At 53.8% G+C, this 11880-nt stretch overlaps 1 non-coding gene across 1 annotated transcript; it reads right to left on the bottom strand.

Annotated features, from left to right (window-relative positions):
• Positions 1-976: 976 nt before the first annotated feature.
• On the bottom strand, positions 977-1049 carry TRNAK-UUU (transfer RNA lysine (anticodon UUU)). Its single transcript has one exon. It is a non-coding gene; the product is annotated as a tRNA-Lys (tRNA).
• Between the last annotated feature and the right edge of the window lie 10831 nt (positions 1050-11880).

The raw sequence follows: 11880 nt of genomic DNA on the forward strand, positions 1-11880 counted from the left end.
ATTTTGTGAGGCCTCCCAGGGCCTCCGTGCACACTGGCCTGGGGGACCCCTATTGGCTTCTATGCAGCCTCCAGGGGCCTCCGTGCGCACTGGCCTGTGGGGCTGTATGGCCTTTCGTGCGACCTCCCATGGCCTCTGTGCATCTCTCCTAGGAGTGAAACCCTAAATTTGCAAGCGCCTTTCAGCAATTTTTTCATCTCAGGGCTCTCCGTGTGTTTCTCCTTTCATTTGAGCCCAACTAATCCATTCCACATAACTTTGCCGCATGACTTCTGCCTTCTGCAGCAGCATGGGCAGAGCCCCTGGAAAGGGCTTTTCTCCTGTGCCCTGAGGAGTTTGACAGCAAACCACTGCTACCAAAAAGCCTTAGGAAAAAAGGTAAAAATAGCACACCTTCCCCTTCAACAAACCAATAAACAACTGAATACTGCCTGCTCTTGCATTTCGGCGGCCCTCTAGGCAATACGGGACCTGACCCAGCAGAGGGACCAACGCAATCGCTGGGATTCCTTCAGGGAAAAGGAGCATCAGAAAGGGCACCCAGACAACCCAGCTGTGAAACCTTAAAGACAGAAGGAATGGGTCAATAGGCTGGAGGTACTGGAAGGGGGAACATTTGGGAGAAATAGTTGGAGAAACCTCTGATGGTCTGTTTCTGTAAGTGTGATATTTAACTAGACTTCTTCCCAAGAACACTGTGTTGGAAGGAAGTAAGGGAAGGAAGCAGCAGAGCAGCAGCTCAGAGCTCTCTGGGTGAGACAGAGAGGGAGCAGTCAAAGAAGAAAGGCAGCTCTGTGTCTAAGCTGCTTCTGTTGGTTTCATCCTTGAGGAAGGAGAGAGAAAGACTGGCTTTTCTGTGACAGGTAACAAGCAGGTAACGGAAGCAAAGAAGGGTTGATTGCTTCAGTTTGGAAACAAAGAAGAGTTTATTCCTTCAGTTTGGGGACTGCCACTGGTGAGTAAAGAGGAAGGCTGTCACCTGAAGAGGGGCTTGAACCCTGGCACCTCAGATTAAAAGTGTGATGCTCTCCCAACTGAGCTATCCAGGCTACTTAAAAGACCAAAAAGAGCATCACTTGGAGCCCAGCAGGAATTAGCAGACCAGGATCTTTTGAAGCTGCTCTACAGAGAGAGAAGGAAAAACCCCACATCAGCAATTAATACTTTGCAGGACTGACTCGACTAACATTTCGCCTTCACATTTTGCTTCAGAAGAACATAATTCTGACAGCGGACTTCAGTCCTACTAAGCGTCACAGGACACAGCTAGCAATGCTGGGGCTCTTTTAAGGTGAAACCTGGGCTCTGAACAAACCAGTAATCTCCAGGGCAGGACTGCAGGCTCCCTTGTCACTTTCCATTGTTCCCAGGCAACATCCTGGCAGACTGGGTGACTTCTGTACCCTTTCTGGCGGCTGGACGGATGGTGAGCCCAGGGAAAGGAGAAGAAAAACACCAACAAAAGTCCTTCTCTGTGAACCTGAATTGGATCACATGTGCTCCTCCAGATTTAATGAGTAACTCTCCATCAGGAGTTCTGAGAAACCTCATACATTTCTCGCAAAAAGACCTAGTGCTGTTTCTTCTAGCCTGGCACTGGAAAGACCAAAAGCAGAGCAGCAGTTGCATGCTCTGCGATCAGGTTGTGCAGGCACATGGGGCAAAAGGAGTTGCCTGGAGAGACTCACTGTGGCTCCCCCAGGAGCAATCATTGGTCCCACCTGAGGATCTTCCAGGATGAAAAGACAGGGCTGGAGGAAACAGGGGAGCAGCAGATGCCATTTGCCTTAGGTTTGTCACAGCTTTTGGAACTGTCTCTCACAAATGTTGTGGAGTCTGATCCCATAGCAAGGTCTCACCCTGCTTTGAGCAGGAGGTGCGACAAGAGACTTCCTGAGGTCCCTTCCAGCCTGAGTTAGCCTCATGGCAATGGTCCCACCATGTTTCAGTGATGGCAACTATGTTATAGGTTTCCTGACATGTTACGGCCTCTAGCTCCTCCTGTTTGTTGCCCACGCTGTGTGCGTTGGTGTAGATGCTCTTCTGCTGGGACTACTGAGCTCTCCCCCAACCCTGGCATGCTGCCCTAGGGCTCATCCCTAGTGATCCCAGTCTTAGACACCTCCCCCTTCATACCTAGTTTAAAGCCCTCTCAGTGATCCCTGCCAGCTCTGAGCGAGGATTCTTTTCCCCCGGAAAGATAGGTCAACCCCATCTATCGCCCGGAGGCTAGGTGCCCTGAAGACTTCCCCCGGTCGAAAATCCACAATTTTGACCACTGACCAGTCTCTTAGGCATGTGTTGAGCAGGTGGGTTTTCCTCTTCCTCTCACCGTCCTTCCCTAGCACTGAGGGGATAGAGGAGAAAAGCACCTGCGCACCCACTCCCGCAGCTGATCTCCCCAATGCCCTGAAGTCCCTTTTGATGGACTTCAGACTGCTCTTGGCACCTTATTGCCAAGATCCTCAGGTGGACTAAGAGCGTTCCCCTGGTGCACTGTTTGTGATGATAAGGGACATGTGACAAAATGCAGCTATTGTATCTTCAACCCTTTGATAACATGGACAAGCTCAGGCACTCAGGGGAGCCAGAGACCTGGACCGCTGCACGTGTGGGGGACATCTCAGTGTGTGTACCCACAGCCCTCGTGCTGCCTCTCTGCCCACTAAGCACCACGGCTGGGGCTGGTTCCTCCCTGAGGGTAATCGCTGGGGGGAGGATTCCCCTGCTGAGCTGGGAGCAGACCTGCTCCCTCCCTGCCTGCACAACCTGTCTGCACCAACTGCCGCTAACTGACTCGCTGAATGACCCGCCACGCCCTGGTTAGGGCACTCGCCCTGGTCACTCGCCCTCCCTGGGGCTGCTCTAGGGCGTGCAGGGACTGCATTGCCTGCACTGCGGGCCCTGCCCAGGCCACCTCAGAGCCGCCTCTGGGCAGGGGCTCCGTCCTGACCGCTCGGCGTGCGGGCCTCATGCTGTCCTTCAGCATGACACCACTCTGACAGGGCACAGCTGTGCTGTGCTATGCTGTGCCAAGACTCGTGCTGCACACGCTTTGTGGTTGGAGTGAGAAACAGGTTCCTTGGTGTTTTCTGCGAAACGCTTTAGCAGCCCGTTGGTGCTAGTATGGAGTCAGGGGATGGATGGAGCGGAGAGCCCCGTTTGGAGTGAGGCTGCAAAGGGCATGCCAAAGGAAGTGTTCTGCTGTGCCAAGACTCGTGCTGCGCACGCTTTGTGGTTGGGGTGAGAAACAGGTTCCTTGGTGTTTTCTGCGAAACGCTTTAGCAGCCCGTTGGTGCTAGTATGGAGTCAGGGGATGGATGAAGCGGAGAGCCCCGTTTGGAGTGAGGCTGCAAAGGGCATGCCAAAGGAAGTGTTCTGCTGTGTCAAGACTCGTGCTGCGCACGCTTTGTGGTTGGAGTGAGAAACAGGTTCCTTGGTGTTTTCTGCGAAACGCTTTAGCAGCCCGTTGGTGCTAGTATGGAGTCAGGGGCTGGATGAAGCGGAGAGCCCCGTTTGGAGTGAGGCTGCAAAGGGCATGCCAAAGGAAGTGTTCTGCTGTGTCAAGACTCGTGCTGCGCACGCTTTGTGGTTGGAGTGAGAAACAGGTTCCTTGGTGTTTTCTGCGAAACGCTTTAGCAGCCCGTTGGTGCTGGTATGGAGTCAGGGGATGGATGAAGCGGAGAGCCCCGTTTGGAGTGAGGCTGCAAAGGGCATGCCAAGAGAAGTGTTCTGCTGTGCCAAGACTCGTGCTGCGCACGCTTTGTGGTTGGAGTGAGAAACAGGTTCCTTGGTGTTTTCTGCGAAATGCTTTAGCAGCCCATTGGTGCTAGTATGGAGTCAGGGGATGGATGAAGCGGAGAGCCCCGTTTGGAGTGAGGCTGCAAAGGGCATGCCAAAGGAAGTGTTCTGCTGTTCCAAGACTCGTGCTGCGCACGCTTTGTGGTTGGAGTGAGAAACAGGTTCCTTGGTGTTTTCTGCGAAACGCTTTAGCAGCCCGTTGGTGCTGGTATGGAGTCAGGGGATGGATGAAGCGGAGAGCCCCGTTTGGAGTGAGGCTGCAAAGGGCATGCCAAAGGAAGTGTTCTGCTGTGCCAAGACACGTGCTGCACACGCTTTGTGGTTGGAGTGAGAAACAGGTTCCTTGGTGTTTTCTGCGAAACGCTTTAGCAGCCCGTTGGTGCTAGTATGGAGTCAGGGGATGGATGAAGCGGAGAGCCCCATTTGGAGTGAGGCTGCAAAGGGCATGCCAAGAGAAGTGTTTTGCTGTGCCAAGACTCGTGCTGCGCACGCTTTGTGGTTGGAGTGAGAAACAGGTTCCTTGGTGTTTTCTGCGAAACGCTTTAGCAGCCCATTGGTGCTGGTATGGAGTCAGGGGATGGATGAAGCGGAGAGCCCCGTTTGGAGTGAGGCTGCAAAGGGCATGCCAAGAGAAGTGTTTTGCTGTGCCAAGACTCGTGCTGCGCACGCTTTGTGGTTGGAGTGAGAAACAGGTTCCTTGGTGTTTTCTGCGAAACGCTTTAGCAGCCCGTTGGTGCTAGTATGGAGTCAGGGGATGGATGAAGCGGAGAGCCCCGTTTGGAGCGAGGCTGCAAAGGGCATGCCAAGAGAAGTGTTTTGCTGTGCCAAGACTCGTGCTGCGCACGCTTTGTGGTTGGAGTGAGAAACAGGTTCCTTGGTGTTTTCTGCGAAACGCTTTAGCAGCCCGTTGGTGCTAGTATGGAGTCAGGGGATGGATGAAGCGGAGAGCCCCGTTTGGAGTGAGGCTGCAAAGGGCATGCCAAAGGAAGTGTTTTGCTGTGCCAAGACTCGTGCTGCGCACGCATTGTGGTTGGAGTGAGAAACAGGTTCCTTGGTGTTTTCTGCGAAACGCTTTAGCAGCCCGTTGGTGCTAGTATGGAGTCAGGGGATGGATGAAGCGGAGAGCCCCGTTTGGAGTGAGGCTGCAAAGGGCATGCCAAAGGAAGTGTTTTGCTGTGCCAAGACTCGTGCTGCGCACGCTTTGTGGTTGGAGTGAGAAACAGGTTCCTTGGTGTTTTCTGCGAAACGCTTTAGCAGCCCGTTGGTGCTAGTATGGAGTCAGGGGATGGATGAAGCGGAGAGCCCCGTTTGGAGTGAGGCTGCAAAGGGCATACCAAAGGAAGTGTTTTGCTGTGCCAAGACTCGTGCTGCGCACGCTTTGTGGTTGGAGTGAGAAACAGGTTCCTTGGTGTTTTCTGCGAAATGCTTTAGCAGCCCGTTGATGCTAGTATGGAGTCAGGGGCTGGATGAAGCGGAGAGCCCCGTTTGGAGTGAGGCTGCAAAGGGCATGCCAAAGGAAGTGTTCTGCTGTGTCAAGACTCGTGCTGCGCACGCTTTGTGGTTGGAGTGAGAAACAGGTTCCTTGGTGTTTTCTGCGAAACGCTTTAGCAGCCCGTTGGTGCTGGTATGGAGTCAGGGGATGGATGAAGCGGAGAGCCCCGTTTGGAGTGAGGCTGCAAAGGGCATGCCAAGAGAAGTGTTCTGCTGTGCCAAGACTCGTGCTGCGCACGCTTTGTGGTTGGAGTGAGAAACAGGTTCCTTGGTGTTTTCTGCGAAATGCTTTAGCAGCCCATTGGTGCTAGTATGGAGTCAGGGGATGGATGAAGCGGAGAGCCCCGTTTGGAGTGAGGCTGCAAAGGGCATGCCAAAGGAAGTGTTCTGCTGTTCCAAGACTCGTGCTGCGCACGCTTTGTGGTTGGAGTGAGAAACAGGTTCCTTGGTGTTTTCTGCGAAACGCTTTAGCAGCCCGTTGGTGCTGGTATGGAGTCAGGGGATGGATGAAGCGGAGAGCCCCGTTTGGAGTGAGGCTGCAAAGGGCATGCCAAAGGAAGTGTTCTGCTGTGCCAAGACACGTGCTGCACACGCTTTGTGGTTGGAGTGAGAAACAGGTTCCTTGGTGTTTTCTGCGAAACGCTTTAGCAGCCCGTTGGTGCTAGTATGGAGTCAGGGGATGGATGAAGCGGAGAGCCCCATTTGGAGTGAGGCTGCAAAGGGCATGCCAAGAGAAGTGTTTTGCTGTGCCAAGACTCGTGCTGCGCACGCTTTGTGGTTGGAGTGAGAAACAGGTTCCTTGGTGTTTTCTGCGAAACGCTTTAGCAGCCCATTGGTGCTGGTATGGAGTCAGGGGATGGATGAAGCGGAGAGCCCCGTTTGGAGTGAGGCTGCAAAGGGCATGCCAAGAGAAGTGTTTTGCTGTGCCAAGACTCGTGCTGCGCACGCTTTGTGGTTGGAGTGAGAAACAGGTTCCTTGGTGTTTTCTGCGAAACGCTTTAGCAGCCCGTTGGTGCTAGTATGGAGTCAGGGGATGGATGAAGCGGAGAGCCCCGTTTGGAGCGAGGCTGCAAAGGGCATGCCAAGAGAAGTGTTTTGCTGTGCCAAGACTCGTGCTGCGCACGCTTTGTGGTTGGAGTGAGAAACAGGTTCCTTGGTGTTTTCTGCGAAACGCTTTAGCAGCCCGTTGGTGCTAGTATGGAGTCAGGGGATGGATGAAGCGGAGAGCCCCGTTTGGAGTGAGGCTGCAAAGGGCATGCCAAAGGAAGTGTTTTGCTGTGCCAAGACTCGTGCTGCGCACGCATTGTGGTTGGAGTGAGAAACAGGTTCCTTGGTGTTTTCTGCGAAACGCTTTAGCAGCCCGTTGGTGCTAGTATGGAGTCAGGGGATGGATGAAGCGGAGAGCCCCGTTTGGAGTGAGGCTGCAAAGGGCATGCCAAAGGAAGTGTTTTGCTGTGCCAAGACTCGTGCTGCGCACGCTTTGTGGTTGGAGTGAGAAACAGGTTCCTTGGTGTTTTCTGCGAAACGCTTTAGCAGCCCGTTGGTGCTAGTATGGAGTCAGGGGATGGATGAAGCGGAGAGCCCCGTTTGGAGTGAGGCTGCAAAGGGCATACCAAAGGAAGTGTTTTGCTGTGCCAAGACTCGTGCTGCGCACGCTTTGTGGTTGGAGTGAGAAACAGGTTCCTTGGTGTTTTCTGCGAAATGCTTTAGCAGCCCGTTGATGCTAGTATGGAGTCAGGGGATGGATGAAGCGGAGAGCCCCGTTTGGAGTGAGGCTGCAAAGGGCATGCCAAGAGAAGTGTTTTGCTGTGCCAAGACTCGTGCTGCGCACGCTTTGTGGTTGGAGTGAGAAACAGGTTCCTTGGTGTTTTCTGCGAAACGCTTTAGCAGCCCGTTGGTGCTAGTATGGAGTCAGGGGATGGATGAAGCGGAGAGCCCCGTTTGGAGTGAGGCTGCAAAGGGCATGCCAAGAGAAGTGTTTTGCTGTGCCAAGACTCGTGCTGCGCACGCTTTGTGGTTGGAGTGAGAAACAGGTTCCTTGGTGTTTTCTGCGAAACGCTTTAGCAGCCCGTTGGTGCTAGTATGGAGTCAGGGGATGGATGAAGCGGAGAGCCCCGTTTGGAGTGAGGCTGCAAAGGGCATGCCAAAGGAAGTGTTTTGCTGTGCCAAGACTCGTGCTGCGCACGCTTTGTGGTTGGAGTGAGAAACAGGTTCCTTGGTGTTTTCTGCGAAACGCTTTAGCAGCCCGTTGGTGCTAGTATGGAGTCAGGGGATGGATGAAGCGGAGAGCCCCGTTTGGAGTGAGGCTGCAAAGGGCATGCCAAAGGAAGTGTTTTGCTGTGCCAAGACTCGTGCTGCGCACGCTTTGTGGTTGGAGTGAGAAACAGGTTCCTTGGTGTTTTCTGCGAAACGCTTTAGCAGCCCGTTGGTGCTAGTATGGAGTCAGGGGATGGATGAAGCGGAGAGCCCCGTTTGGAGGGAGGCTGCAAAGGGCATGCCAAAGGAAGTGTTTTGCTGTGCCAAGACTCGTGCTGCGCACGCTTTGTGGTTGGAGTGAGAAACAGGTTCCTTGGTGTTTTCTGCGAAACGCTTTAGCAGCCCGTTGGTGCTAGTATGGAGTCAGGGGATGGATGAAGCGGAGATCCCCGTTTGGAGTGAGGCTGCAAAGGGCATGCCAAGAGAAGTGTTTTGCTGTGCTAAGACTCGTGCTGCGCACGCTTTGTGGTTGGAGTGAGAAACAGGTTCCTTGGTGTTTTCTGCGAAACGCTTTAGCAGCCCGTTGGTTCTAGTATGGAGTCAGGGGATGGATGAAGCGGAGAGCCCCGTTTGGAGTGAGGCTGCAAAGGGCATGCCAAAGGAAGTGTTTTGCTGTGCCAAGACTCGTGCTGCGCACGCTTTGTGGTTGGAGTGAGAAACAGGTTCCTTGGTGTTTTCTGCGAAACGCTTTAGCAGCCCGTTGGTGCTAGTATGGAGTCAGGGGATGGATGAAGCGGAGAGCCCCGTTTGGAGTGAGGCTGCAAAGGGCATGCCAAAGGAAGTGTTTTGCTGTGCCAAGACTCGTGCTGCGCACGCTTTGTGGTTGGAGTGAGAAACAGGTTCCTTGGTGTTTTCTGCGAAATGCTTTAGCAGCCCGTTGATGCTAGTATGGAGTCAGGGGATGGATGAAGCGGAGAGCCCCGTTTGGAGTGAGGCTGCAAAGGGCATGCCAAGAGAAGTGTTTTGCTGTGCCAAGACTCGTGCTGCGCACGCTTTGTGGTTGGAGTGAGAAACAGGTTCCTTGGTGTTTTCTGCGAAACGCTTTAGCAGGCCATTGGTGCTAGTATGGAGTCAGGGGATGGATGAAGCGGAGAGCCCCGTTTGGAGTGAGGCTGCAAAGGGCATGCCAAAGGAAGTGTTCTGCTGTGCCAAGACTCGTGCTGAGCACGTTTTGTGGTTGGAGTGAGAAACAGGTTCCTTGGTGTTTTCTGCGAAACGCTTTAGCAGCCCGTTGGTGCTAGTATGGAGTCAGGGGATGGATGAAGCGGAGAGCCCCGTTTGGAGTGAGGCTGCAAAGGGCATGCCAAGAGAAGTGTTTTGCTGTGCCAAGACTCGTGCTGCGCACGCTTTGTGGTTGGAGTGAGAAACAGGTTCCTTGGTGTTTTCTGCGAAACGCTTTAGCAGCCCGTTGGTGCTAGTATGGAGTCAGGGGATGGATGAAGCGGAGAGCCCCGTTTGGAGTGAGGCTGCAAAGGGCATGCCAAAGGAAGTGTTTTGCTGTGCCAAGACTCGTGCTGCGCACGCTTTGTGGTTGGAGTGAGAAACAGGTTCCTTGGTGTTTTCTGCGAAACGCTTTAGCAGCCCGTTGGTGCTAGTATGGAGTCAGGGGATGGATGAAGCGGAGAGCCCCGTTTGGAGTGAGGCTGCAAAGGGCATGCCAAAGGAAGTGTTTTGCTGTGCCAAGACTCGTGCTGCGCACGCTTTGTGGTTGGAGTGAGAAACAGGTTCCTTGGTGTTTTCTGCGAAACGCTTTAGCAGCCCGTTGGTGCTAGTATGGAGTCAGGGGATGGATGAAGCGGAGAGCCCCGTTTGGAGTGAGGCTGCAAAGGGCATGCCAAAGGAAGTGTTTTGCTGTGCCAAGACTCGTGCTGCGCACGCTTTGTGGTTGGAGTGAGAAACAGGTTCCTTGGTGTTTTCTGCGAAACGCTTTAGCAGCCCGTTGGTGCTAGTATGGAGTCAGGGGATGGATGAAGCGGAGAGCCCCGTTTGGAGTGAGGCTGCAAAGGGCATGCCAAGAGAAGTGTTTTGCTGTGCTAAGACTCGTGCTGCGCACGCTTTGTGGTTGGAGTGAGAAACAGGTTCCTTGGTGTTTTCTGCGAAACGCTTTAGCAGCCCGTTGGTTCTAGTATGGAGTCAGGGGATGGATGAAGCGGAGAGCCCCGTTTGGAGTGAGGCTGCAAAGGGCATGCCAAAGGAAGTGTTTTGCTGTGCCAAGACTCGTGCTGCGCACGCTTTGTGGTTGGAGTGAGAAACAGGTTCCTTGGTGTTTTCTGCGAAACGCTTTAGCAGCCCGTTGGTGCTAGTATGGAGTCAGGGGATGGATGAAGCGGAGAGCCCCGTTTGGAGTGAGGCTGCAAAGGGCATGCCAAGAGAAGTGTTTTGCTGTGCCAAGACTCGTGCTGCGCACGCTTTGTGCTTGGAGTGAGAAACAGGTTCCTTGGTGTTTTCTGCGAAACGCTTTAGCAGCCCGTTGGTGCTAGTATGGAGTCAGGGGATGGATGAAGCGGAGAGCCCCGTTTGGAGTGAGGCTGCAAAGGGCATGCCAAAGGAAGTGTTTTGCTGTGCCAAGACTCGTGCTGCGCACGCTTTGTGGTTGGAGTGAGTAACAGGTTCCTTGGTGTTTTCTGCGAAACGCTTTAGCAGCCCGTTGGTGCTAGTATGGAGTCAGGGGATGGATGAAGTGGAGAGCCCCGTTTGGAGTGAGGCTGCAAAGGGCATGCCAAGAGAAGTGTTTTGCTGTGCCAAGACTCGTGCTGCGCACGCTTTGTGGTTGGAGTGAGAAACAGGTTCCTTGGTGTTTTCTGCGAAACGCTTTAGCAGGCCGTTGGTGCTAGTATGGAGTCAGGGGATGGATGAAGCGGAGAGCCCCATTTGGAGTGAGGCTGCAAAGGGCATGCCAAGAGAAGTGTTTTGCTGTGCCAAGACTCGTGCTGCGCACGCTTTGTGGTTGGAGTGAGAAACAGGTTCCTTGGTGTTTTCTGCGAAACGCTTTAGCAGCCCGTTGGTGCTAGTATGGAGTCAGGGGATGGATGAAGCGGAGATCCCCGTTTGGAGTGAGGCTGCAAAGGGCATGCCAAGAGAAGTGTTTTGCTGTGCTAAGACTCGTGCTGCGCACGCTTTGTGGTTGGAGTGAGAAACAGGTTCCTTGGTGTTTTCTGCGAAACGCTTTAGCAGCCCGTTGGTTCTAGTATGGAGTCAGGGGATGGATGAAGCGGAGAGCCCCGTTTGGAGTGAGGCTGCAAAGGGCATGCCAAAGGAAGTGTTTTGCTGTGCCAAGACTCGTGCTGCGCACGCTTTGTGGTTGGAGTGAGAAACAGGTTCCTTGGTGTTTTCTGCGAAACGCTTTAGCAGCCCGTTGGTGCTAGTATGGAGTCAGGGGATGGATGAAGCGGAGAGCCCCGTTTGGAGTGAGGCTGCAAAGGGCATGCCAAAGGAAGTGTTTTGCTGTGCCAAGACTCGTGCTGCGCACGCTTTGTGGTTGGAGTGAGAAACAGGTTCCTTGGTGTTTTCTGCGAAATGCTTTAGCAGCCCGTTGATGCTAGTATGGAGTCAGGGGATGGATGAAGCGGAGAGCCCCGTTTGGAGTGAGGCTGCAAAGGGCATGCCAAGAGAAGTGTTTTGCTGTGCCAAGACTCGTGCTGCGCACGCTTTGTGGTTGGAGTGAGAAACAGGTTCCTTGGTGTTTTCTGCGAAACGCTTTAGCAGGCCATTGGTGCTAGTATGGAGTCAGGGGATGGATGAAGCGGAGAGCCCCGTTTGGAGTGAGGCTGCAAAGGGCATGCCAAAGGAAGTGTTCTGCTGTGCCAAGACTCGTGCTGAGCACGCTTTGTGGTTGGAGTGAGAAACAGGTTCCTTGGTGTTTTCTGCGAAACGCTTTAGCAGCCCGTTGGTGCTAGTATGGAGTCAGGGGATGGATGAAGCGGAGAGCCCCGTTTGGAGTGAGGCTGCAAAGGGCATGCCAAGAGAAGTGTTTTGCTGTGCCAAGACTCGTGCTGCGCACGCTTTGTGGTTGGAGTGAGAAACAGGTTCCTTGGTGTTTTCTGCGAAACGCTTTAGCAGCCCGTTGGTGCTAGTATGGAGTCAGGGGATGGATGAAGCGGAGAGCCCCGTTTGGAGTGAGGCTGCAAAGGGCATGCCAAAGGAAGTGTTTTGCTGTGCCAAGACTCGTGCTGCGCACGCTTTGTGGTTGGAGTGAGAAACAGGTTCCTTGGTGTTTTCTGCGAAACGCTTTAGCAGCCCGTTGGTGCTAGTATGGAGTCAGGGGATGGATGAAGCGGAGAGCCCCGTTTGGAGTGAGGCTGCAAAGGGCATGCCAAAGGAAGTGTTTTGCTG

Source organism: Tinamus guttatus, unplaced genomic scaffold (assembly GCF_059628265.1).
Source record: "Tinamus guttatus ecotype Peru unplaced genomic scaffold, ASM5962826v1 Tinamus_guttatus_pri_ptg000023l, whole genome shotgun sequence".
NCBI lineage: Eukaryota > Metazoa > Chordata > Aves > Tinamiformes > Tinamidae > Tinamus > Tinamus guttatus.